The sequence below is a fragment of the Bison bison genome, unplaced genomic scaffold (genome assembly GCF_000754665.1).
Source record: "Bison bison bison isolate TAMUID 2011002044 unplaced genomic scaffold, Bison_UMD1.0 scf7180017845555, whole genome shotgun sequence".
Lineage (NCBI taxonomy): Eukaryota > Metazoa > Chordata > Mammalia > Artiodactyla > Bovidae > Bison > Bison bison.
In genome coordinates, this window is record NW_011476128.1 from 16,563 (window position 1) to 24,557 (window position 7,995).

A 7,995-nucleotide genomic window follows, 5' to 3' on the forward strand; every position below is an offset into this window, starting at 1 on the left:
TTTTTTTTTTTTTTTAAGAAAACGACAGCTTCTGCCGTGAGAGAGAAGCCACATCTGCCTGCCGACGGTAATAGGGCTGTCCTGCAACTTGATTAGGGAAGGGACTGTTGCTCCTCCTCGCCCTCTCTTTCTTTTTCGTCTCGGGGAGTGTCAGAGGGTCTCTTGCCCGTTAACCGTTGTATGTTTGCTCGAGTAATTCATGGTCAGGAGATTTCGTAAGGTTTTGCGTTCACTTCATGCATTCTTACCTTAAAATAAGTATTTTTTTGGTTAACCTGAAACTGCCAGCAGTGGTGTGACCACATGATTTTATGCCTAAATGACGGAAAGCAATTTGTCATATCCGCACGGGCCAAAAACATAGCTGAGCGTTGTATGCAATGCTGCTCGTAAATTGTTACAGAAGGATTTTTTTTTTTTTGCGGGTGAAAAATGTTACTTCTTAATGATAGGAAATAAGCTGTTGAAAGGTCTACTCCGTCGTCTTAAACACATCAGTGAAGGCGCCCAGTGAAGCTGGAGTCGATGAGCGCCATAGAGGGGAGGGCACCCCAGGCAAAGATGAATTGTATGAGGGTGGGATTGTACAGCTGGGGTCTTTAGTTAGCGGGCAGGTGCCAGCCCACGTGTAAATTAGTTATTTAAATCCAGAATCTTGGTATTCTGATTGTGGGTTACACTAGAATGGTAAAGTTGTTTTTTAAGGAAGTGAATGGTTTTGGCAGTCCCAACTGTTTTTCAGAGTTTTGATGTGGTTTACAGCAGGACAAATTACTTGTGTGGTTTCAGTTACAGAGGCTTACCGAAAGACGTGAAGCTAAATTCTACCCAGTCTTCAAAAGGTGGGATAGTTTCCTCGCTAAAATATAATTTATACAGCTAGCCATTTTTTCCTTTAACTCTTTGATGTTGTCTGATATTGGTAAGGTTGTGTTTGGTATTCAGTTGTTACTGATTTTGCTATAAAAGGTGTTTCTTTAGATGATTATTAGTCTTTAGTTAGTTCTTTCAAGTTGTCCTTGTATTGAATCAGTAAATACTGAAGTGCTTTAAAAGATACTTTAAAAAAATTAAAAAAAAATAATCAGATATCCAACCGGTTTAACATTTTCTTGATTGTCATAATTTTTAACAGTTTGAGAGCTAATATCAAAAAGACATTTTATTATATGAAACTTAGAGATTAAATTGGACTTATTTATTTATTTTTACATGTTTAATTCTTCCCACCACATGTAGAGAGACTAGTATAATAAACCTCTCTACCCTCATCTAGCTTCAGTAGTTACTTCACTCATGGCTAATTTTGCTTTACCTGTATCCTCATACTCAAGATGTCATATGATTTTAGCTGTTAAATATTTCTGTATGAATATTTTCTTGATTTTTAACAGTTTGAATCAGGATCCAAATGCGTACATTGTGACATGTTTTAATCTATAGGCTCCTCCTCCATCTTTTGTTGTCGCTTGTGATTTATTTGTTGCTGAAATTGTTGGTTTGTCCTGTGGAATTACTCCCAGTCTGGATTTTATTCTGTTCTGTAGTTTATCTACATAGTATTTGCTGTAAACATAATGTAATTTAGTTAGAGCTAAAGGCATTATCAGATTCAGGTTTGATTTATTTTTGGCAAGAAGACTTTATAGGTTAGTAACAGATAAGGATTAGTAGTCTTTTAAATTGAAGTATAGATGATTTATAGTGTTTCAGGTATATATATCATGTGTATATCAAATACATATTCTCTTCAGCTTCTTTCCATTATAAGTTATTAGAAGATATTGAATATAGTTCCTTGTGCTATATGGTAGGTACTTTTAAATCTGTTTTTTATATAGTAATGTGTATCTGTTAATCCCAAATCTCCAATTTATTCTGCCCCCTCTTTCCCCTTTGGCAGCTATAAATTTGTTTAGTCTGTGAGTCTGTTTTGTAAATAAGTTCATTTGTATAATTTTTTAGATTTCGCGGAAGTGATATACAATGTCTTTCCTTGTCTTGCTGCACTTAGTATGATAATCTTTAGGTCAATCAGTATTGCTGCAAGTAGTCTTTCTTCATGTTTGGATCCCTTAATGCTCAATGTTTAGAGTCATTCTTTCATTAGGTATTAAAAATGTTGCTATTTTAATTATATAACTTCATCATTTATTAGCTGGAGTATTTCTATAAAGAGCAATTTCCCTTCCTTCATTATTTGGTTACCTTGAATTGTAACTCTATTAGGAAAGGCAGGATAAATGCTAAAGCCTGCTACATTTTATATTAGTTTTCAAAATAATGAGTTGGCATCCTCCGAAAGTAGCCAGTGAGTTGTGTATATGTATTTGTGTCGTTGTGAATTCATGGATTTAAACGTATTTATATGGTTCAGTTCATCGTAGATCCTTATTGAGACTCAAATTGTTCCATCATTGTGTAATAGAAATCTGTTCAAATTGGCTCCTAAATCCTTTAGACACAAGTCTTTGATTGCTCTTTTTTCTGGTATGACAAACCACACCAGGCTCATGTTGTACATTTTTTGTCCCAGCCCTGGAATCATCATTTCTCCAAGCGGCCTTGATTTTTTTTAATGAATAAATAATATTTAGTAATTACAGTCTGTGCCGTGGAGTTGTTTCTTGCTGCTAAGTTGATCATTGTTGGTAGGTCTTTTCAGTGCACACATGGCGGATTACTGACACTTTTAGTTGTAAAGCAAGATGACAGAATTCTGTTTAACCTTTTTAATCTTATATGTGTCTCTTTTCTTCTAAGACAAACGTCTTGACTCTAATTACTCATTGTTTTATCATGCACTGTATTTCAGTATCAGAAGAATAATATGAACACTACCACCAACTAATAAAAGGTGTTTAAGAGGGTTTTTTGTATTCTTATTTGGAATACGTAGTCGGTCAAATTACTGTGTTTTAAAATTGCTTAGAGTAGTAGTTACTGCATGATTTTGCTACCACTGGATGTGTAGTGTTCTTTTGTTTTTTATTTTGTATTCAATGTTTAGGAATTGCTTTTTCTTTTTCTTTTTTTTTTTCAAATTGAAGAAATATCATGTAAGTTACAGGTATACAGTGTAGTGATAAATAATTTTTAAATTATTATTTAATAATTGTTGGAATATTGGTTATACTCCATTTATAGTTATTATAAAATACTGGCTAAGGAATTGCTTTTTGTCTCCTTTTGAGGTTCCATGTATAAGTGGAATCATGTGGTATTTGTCTTTCTGTCTGACCTAATTTCACTTATAGTGTTCTCAGGATTCATGCATGTTATAGAAAGTATCAGAATTTTCTTCTTTTTTAAGGCTGAGTAACATTCCATTGTATGTAAATACCACACTTGTTTATTCATTCATCCCTCTGCAAATATTTGTTTTGCTTCCATAAATCAGCAATTGTGAATACTGCTGCTATGAACATGAATGTACAAATACCTCCTTGAGACCCTACTTTCAGTTCTTTGCGTCTGTACTCAGGAATGGAATTGCTGAATCAGATGGTAATTCTGTTTAAAAAATTTTGAGTAACCATTGTACTGTTTTCCACAATGGCCGTACCATTTTATTGATACATTCCCACCAGTAGAGCAAAAGGACTCCCAATTTTGTCACATCCTTGGGAACATTTGTTTCCTTTTCTTGATAGTGGCCACAGTGGCCGTCCTGATGGGCATGAGGTGGTCGCTTGTAGTTTTGATTTGCGCTTCCCTGATGCCATTAGGCTTTTTTCCCCACTTAACCTGTGGCATCTGCGCCAGACTCTAGTATAGACGTATTTCTCATTCCTTTCAGTTGCATTGTGCTCCTGTATATGGTGTGCCATACTTATTCAGGAAGATATGACTGCTTTTTAATGAATGTTCTTGTCAATTAATGGCTATTTTTTTCACTTATACTGTAACTTGGTGAAATTTTTCTGATGCATTTGAAGTGATCAGAATGGTAAGAAGTACTTCACATAAGTGTGATGTCATACTCTTGAATTCTGTTCTGTTGAGAAGACTTCAGCCTTCTCTCATGTGGTAGTTAGCCAATACTGATGTTATACTTTTACTTTTTTTTTTTTTTTAATAGTTGCTATTTCAGTCCCTCAACTGCAATAATACAGTTTGGAGTTGGCTTCAAAAATGTCATTTCTAACATAAAATCATCTAATTCATATTGACACAATATTAATCCAATATTGTAAATATCATGTTTTAGTAATCTTTTTCTGTTATCTATTCTCTCATGTATTACCTGTCTTCATAATCACTGAACTCTTGAGTATTTAGCCATTAAAGTCTAAAATACTAGACCCGCAGACTTCAGTGTGTGAAAACCAGTGCTTACAGCTGTAGTCATTAATGCTGTCTGGTGACGTCAGTTTTTTCAGTTCTACCTTCAGAATACGTCCTGCATCAGTCCTTCTGTCCCATCACCACTGTTAGCACCTGGGGCCCACTGGCTGTCATTGCTCTCTTGGACTACCACAGCAGCGTGCAGCTGGTCCCCCGAGGTCTGTCCTTTCTACTTTATCTCCACCTGGCAGCCAGAGTGATTTACATACAATGGAAATTAGATCGTGGTCTGCCTGGCTAAAACTGCTCAAAGACCGGTAAAGTATTAACAGTTGCCTTTAGGTAACAATGTGGCTGTGGGATAGAAGTGGGAAGAAGCCTTACATTTTACTGGATTACCTCATAAATAAACTTTTTGAGTTTTGATTCATGTAATTGGATTATGTACTCAATAAATTAAGCAATTTTACAAACAAATCAATCCAATGACTTCCCTTTATACTTAGAACAAAATCCAAATTTCTTCTTTTTTTTCTGTCTGTGGCCCTATGGCTTGGGGGAATGATCCTGACCAAGGGTTGAACCCCGGTCCCTGGCAGTGAGAGCACTGAGTCCTAACCACCGAGTCGGAGAGCTCCCCCAGATTTCTTAGGATGATCGCCCAGCTCACTTTTTTACGTTCTTCCACTTGCCCATTTTTGCTGCATTTACGTGGCCTTCTAGAACCTGTCTAGCTCTTATTATTATTATTATTTTTTTACTGAGCTTGTGAAGGTGGGGTTACAGTCCATATTGAGTGCATACATTGTGGTTAAATGCCTTTGGACTTTCCTTCAATATCTGTCACTCCCTCTGTTTAAATGACTATTCAAAATAGGGATATGCTTTTAAGTGGCAACACAGGTTTTCTAAATCCAGTTTATAAGCTTAAATTTTTATCTTTTTAAATACTGTGTGCTAGCCATTGTACTTTTTATGTGTGGGAGCCAAAAAGTTTGTTTAGGTGTTTCCGTAAGATGTTATGGAAAAACCTGTATTTTTTTTTTTTTTGCTAGCCCAATATTATCTAATTTAATTCTTAAAACAATCCTATTGAGTGGATACTATTTTCATCTCATCAGATGGGAAAACCAAGAAAGTTTAAGTGATTGCCAAGGTCACATAGGAGGTGGTGGAGCTGGGATTCAAACCAAGGATGTCTGACTCTGGAGATGACGCTCTGCAGCACCAGGCTGTGCTGCCTGCCTTGTGCGCACTGCCTCAGTCCTGTCGCTTCAGTCGCCTCGTTATGACTGTGGGCTCCCGTCTTCCCTGTGAGGGCAGAGGCTCTGCCTTGTTTATTCCTGTTCCTGAGGCCAGCACAGTGCCTGGAATAGAGCAGGTCCTTAAGAAATATTTGTTGCATTAGTGATCTTCAGTTAATTTTTTAGAAGCTTAGCTGTGGGAAATAAAGTTCATGGCAAATTATTAAAGGCTCATCTGTTCCCTCAAAGCAGAAGTTGACAGACTTTTTGTAAAGGGCCAGATAATAAATATTTTAGGCTTTGAGTGTTAGTCGCTCAGCCGTGTGCGACTCTCTTTAACCCCATGGACTTGAGCTCCCACCAGGCTCCTCTGTCCAAGAGATTCTCCAGGGAAGAATACTGGAGTGTTCGCCATTCCCTTCTCCAGGGGATCTTCCTGATCCAGGGATGGGACCCAGGTCTCCTGCGCTGCAGGCAGAGTCCTTACCAGCCAAGCCGCCAGGCCTTTCCTTAGGCTTTGAGAGCTATATGGTCTCTGTTGCAGCTAAACTATTCAGCTTTGCTGTTGCGTGAAAGCAGCCATAGGTCATTTGTATGTGATACTGCTGTCCCATAAAACCTTATTTATGGATGCTGACATTTGAATTGATTTTCATGTCCATCGTATATTATTTTTTCTAGCCTTTAAAAATCAAAGCTTGTGGTCCTTATAAAAATAGGCAGTGGGCTGGACTTGGCTTCAGGTGGAGCATCATTTGCTGATTTCTGCCGGGAGTTTAAATTTTTTTGTTAGACCAAGTTAGACATCTGCCTTCTGCCCTTATTTGTTTTGTTTGCCAGTGGACTTTGTTTTGTTGCTTCCTGCTTTGGTCTGCAGTAAGGAACTACGGAGGAGAAGCACTGTCCTGAGATGCCACGTGATACTGGCTACCGTTGTGGGCTTTATCCATTATAGTAAATGAAATGAAATGAAATAAAGACTCCCCATTGTTCAGGAAATCTGCTTTACTTTTCTTTGAGTAGAAGTTTCAGCTTCATTATTCTAGTTCTAACCTACAATGAATGTTTGTCCTTTAGATAATACATTTCAGCTGTGGTTTAATAGTGAGCACTACTTGGAGTTAGAAAGACCTGATTATACCTAGTTGTTTAACTTTCTTCACTAAATAGGTCTTTCATTGCATTTAATTTTTATTTTATTTTGGAGTATAGTTGATTTACAATGTTGCGTTAGTTTCAGGTGTACAGGAAAATGATTGTTGTACATATATCCTTTTTTTTCCAGATTCTTTTCCGATATAGGTTAATGCAGAATATTCAGTAGAGTTCTCTATGTCATACTGTAGGTCCTTGCTGATAATTTCATATATGGTAGTGTGTATATGTTAATCCCAAACTCCAAACTTATCTCCCCCCGTTCCCTTTTGGTAACTGTAAGTTTGTTTTTGAAGTCTGTGAATCTGTTTCTTTTTTGTAAATAAGTTCATTATTATTATCTTCTTAGATTTTGCATATAAGTGATATATGGTATTTGTCTTTCTGTCTTAACCTTACTTAGTATGATCATTTCTAGGTCCCTCCCTGTTGCTGCAAGTTTTGCTAGGTTAATCTTAAGCTAGCATTGTACCTGGCCCAGAGGAAGAACCCAGGAAATGGCAAAGCTCCTTTTCTACCCTCACCTCCATCACTTTCTCCACCTCACATCCTTGGACACATCACTTCCCTTTTTTGAACTTCAGTTTCCTCATTTGTACAGTGGGTATGGTAATGCCCTCCATAAGTACGTCAAAGAATTGGTATGATGATTTGGGACTTCCCTGGTGGTCCACAGGTTAAGAGTCCACCTTGCAGTTCAGGGGACATGAGTTCAATTCCTGGTCAGGGAACTAAGATCCCACATGCCGCATAGTAACTAAGCCTGCATGCTCTGGAGGTGCAAGTGGAGAGCCTGTGTACCACAACCCAATGCAGCCAATAAATAAAAATAAATATTAAAAAAAAAAAGAATTGGTATGATGATTAAATTAAAAAGTACTTTGTAAGCTATAGGTGCTGCTTAAGTGTGTTATTATCACATATTTAGAATATACTTGAGGGCAAAAACGAGAGAGGAATCGTTACTAATGGTGCATTAACTCCTCTTAAATGCACCCCCATCTATTACTTATCTCATGCCTTTGGGTGTGAAAGATTGTGCTGAAAAAGCTATGCTATACATATTGTAGCTCATCTGGACAAATGAGACGTTCAGTTCAGTTCAGTTCAGTTGCTCAGTTGTGTCCGACTCTTTGCGACCCCACGAACCGCAGCACGCCAGGCCTCCCTGTCCATCACCAACTCCCGGAGTTCACTCAGACTCACGTCCATCAAGTCAGTGATGCCATTCAGCCATCTCATCCTCTGTCGTCCCCTTCTCCTCCTGCCCCCAATCCCTCCCAGCATCAGAGTCTTTTCCAGTGAGTCA

General features: G+C 37.6%; 1 protein-coding gene across 2 annotated transcripts in view; it reads left to right on the forward strand.

The window, feature by feature from the left end:
* LOC104985498 (alpha-adducin-like) overlaps nt 1–7,995 on the forward strand; it is a 52,618-nt gene continuing 44,623 nt past the window's right edge. Inside the window, exons 1-2 of one of the 2 annotated variants that reach the window (XM_010835712.1) lie at nt 24–67; nt 790–842. The gene's annotated coding sequence lies outside the window, so the exon portion shown is untranslated. Of the gene's footprint in view, nt 68–789; nt 843–7,995 lie in introns of both variants that reach the window. The other variant, XM_010835705.1, reaches the window with a different exon arrangement.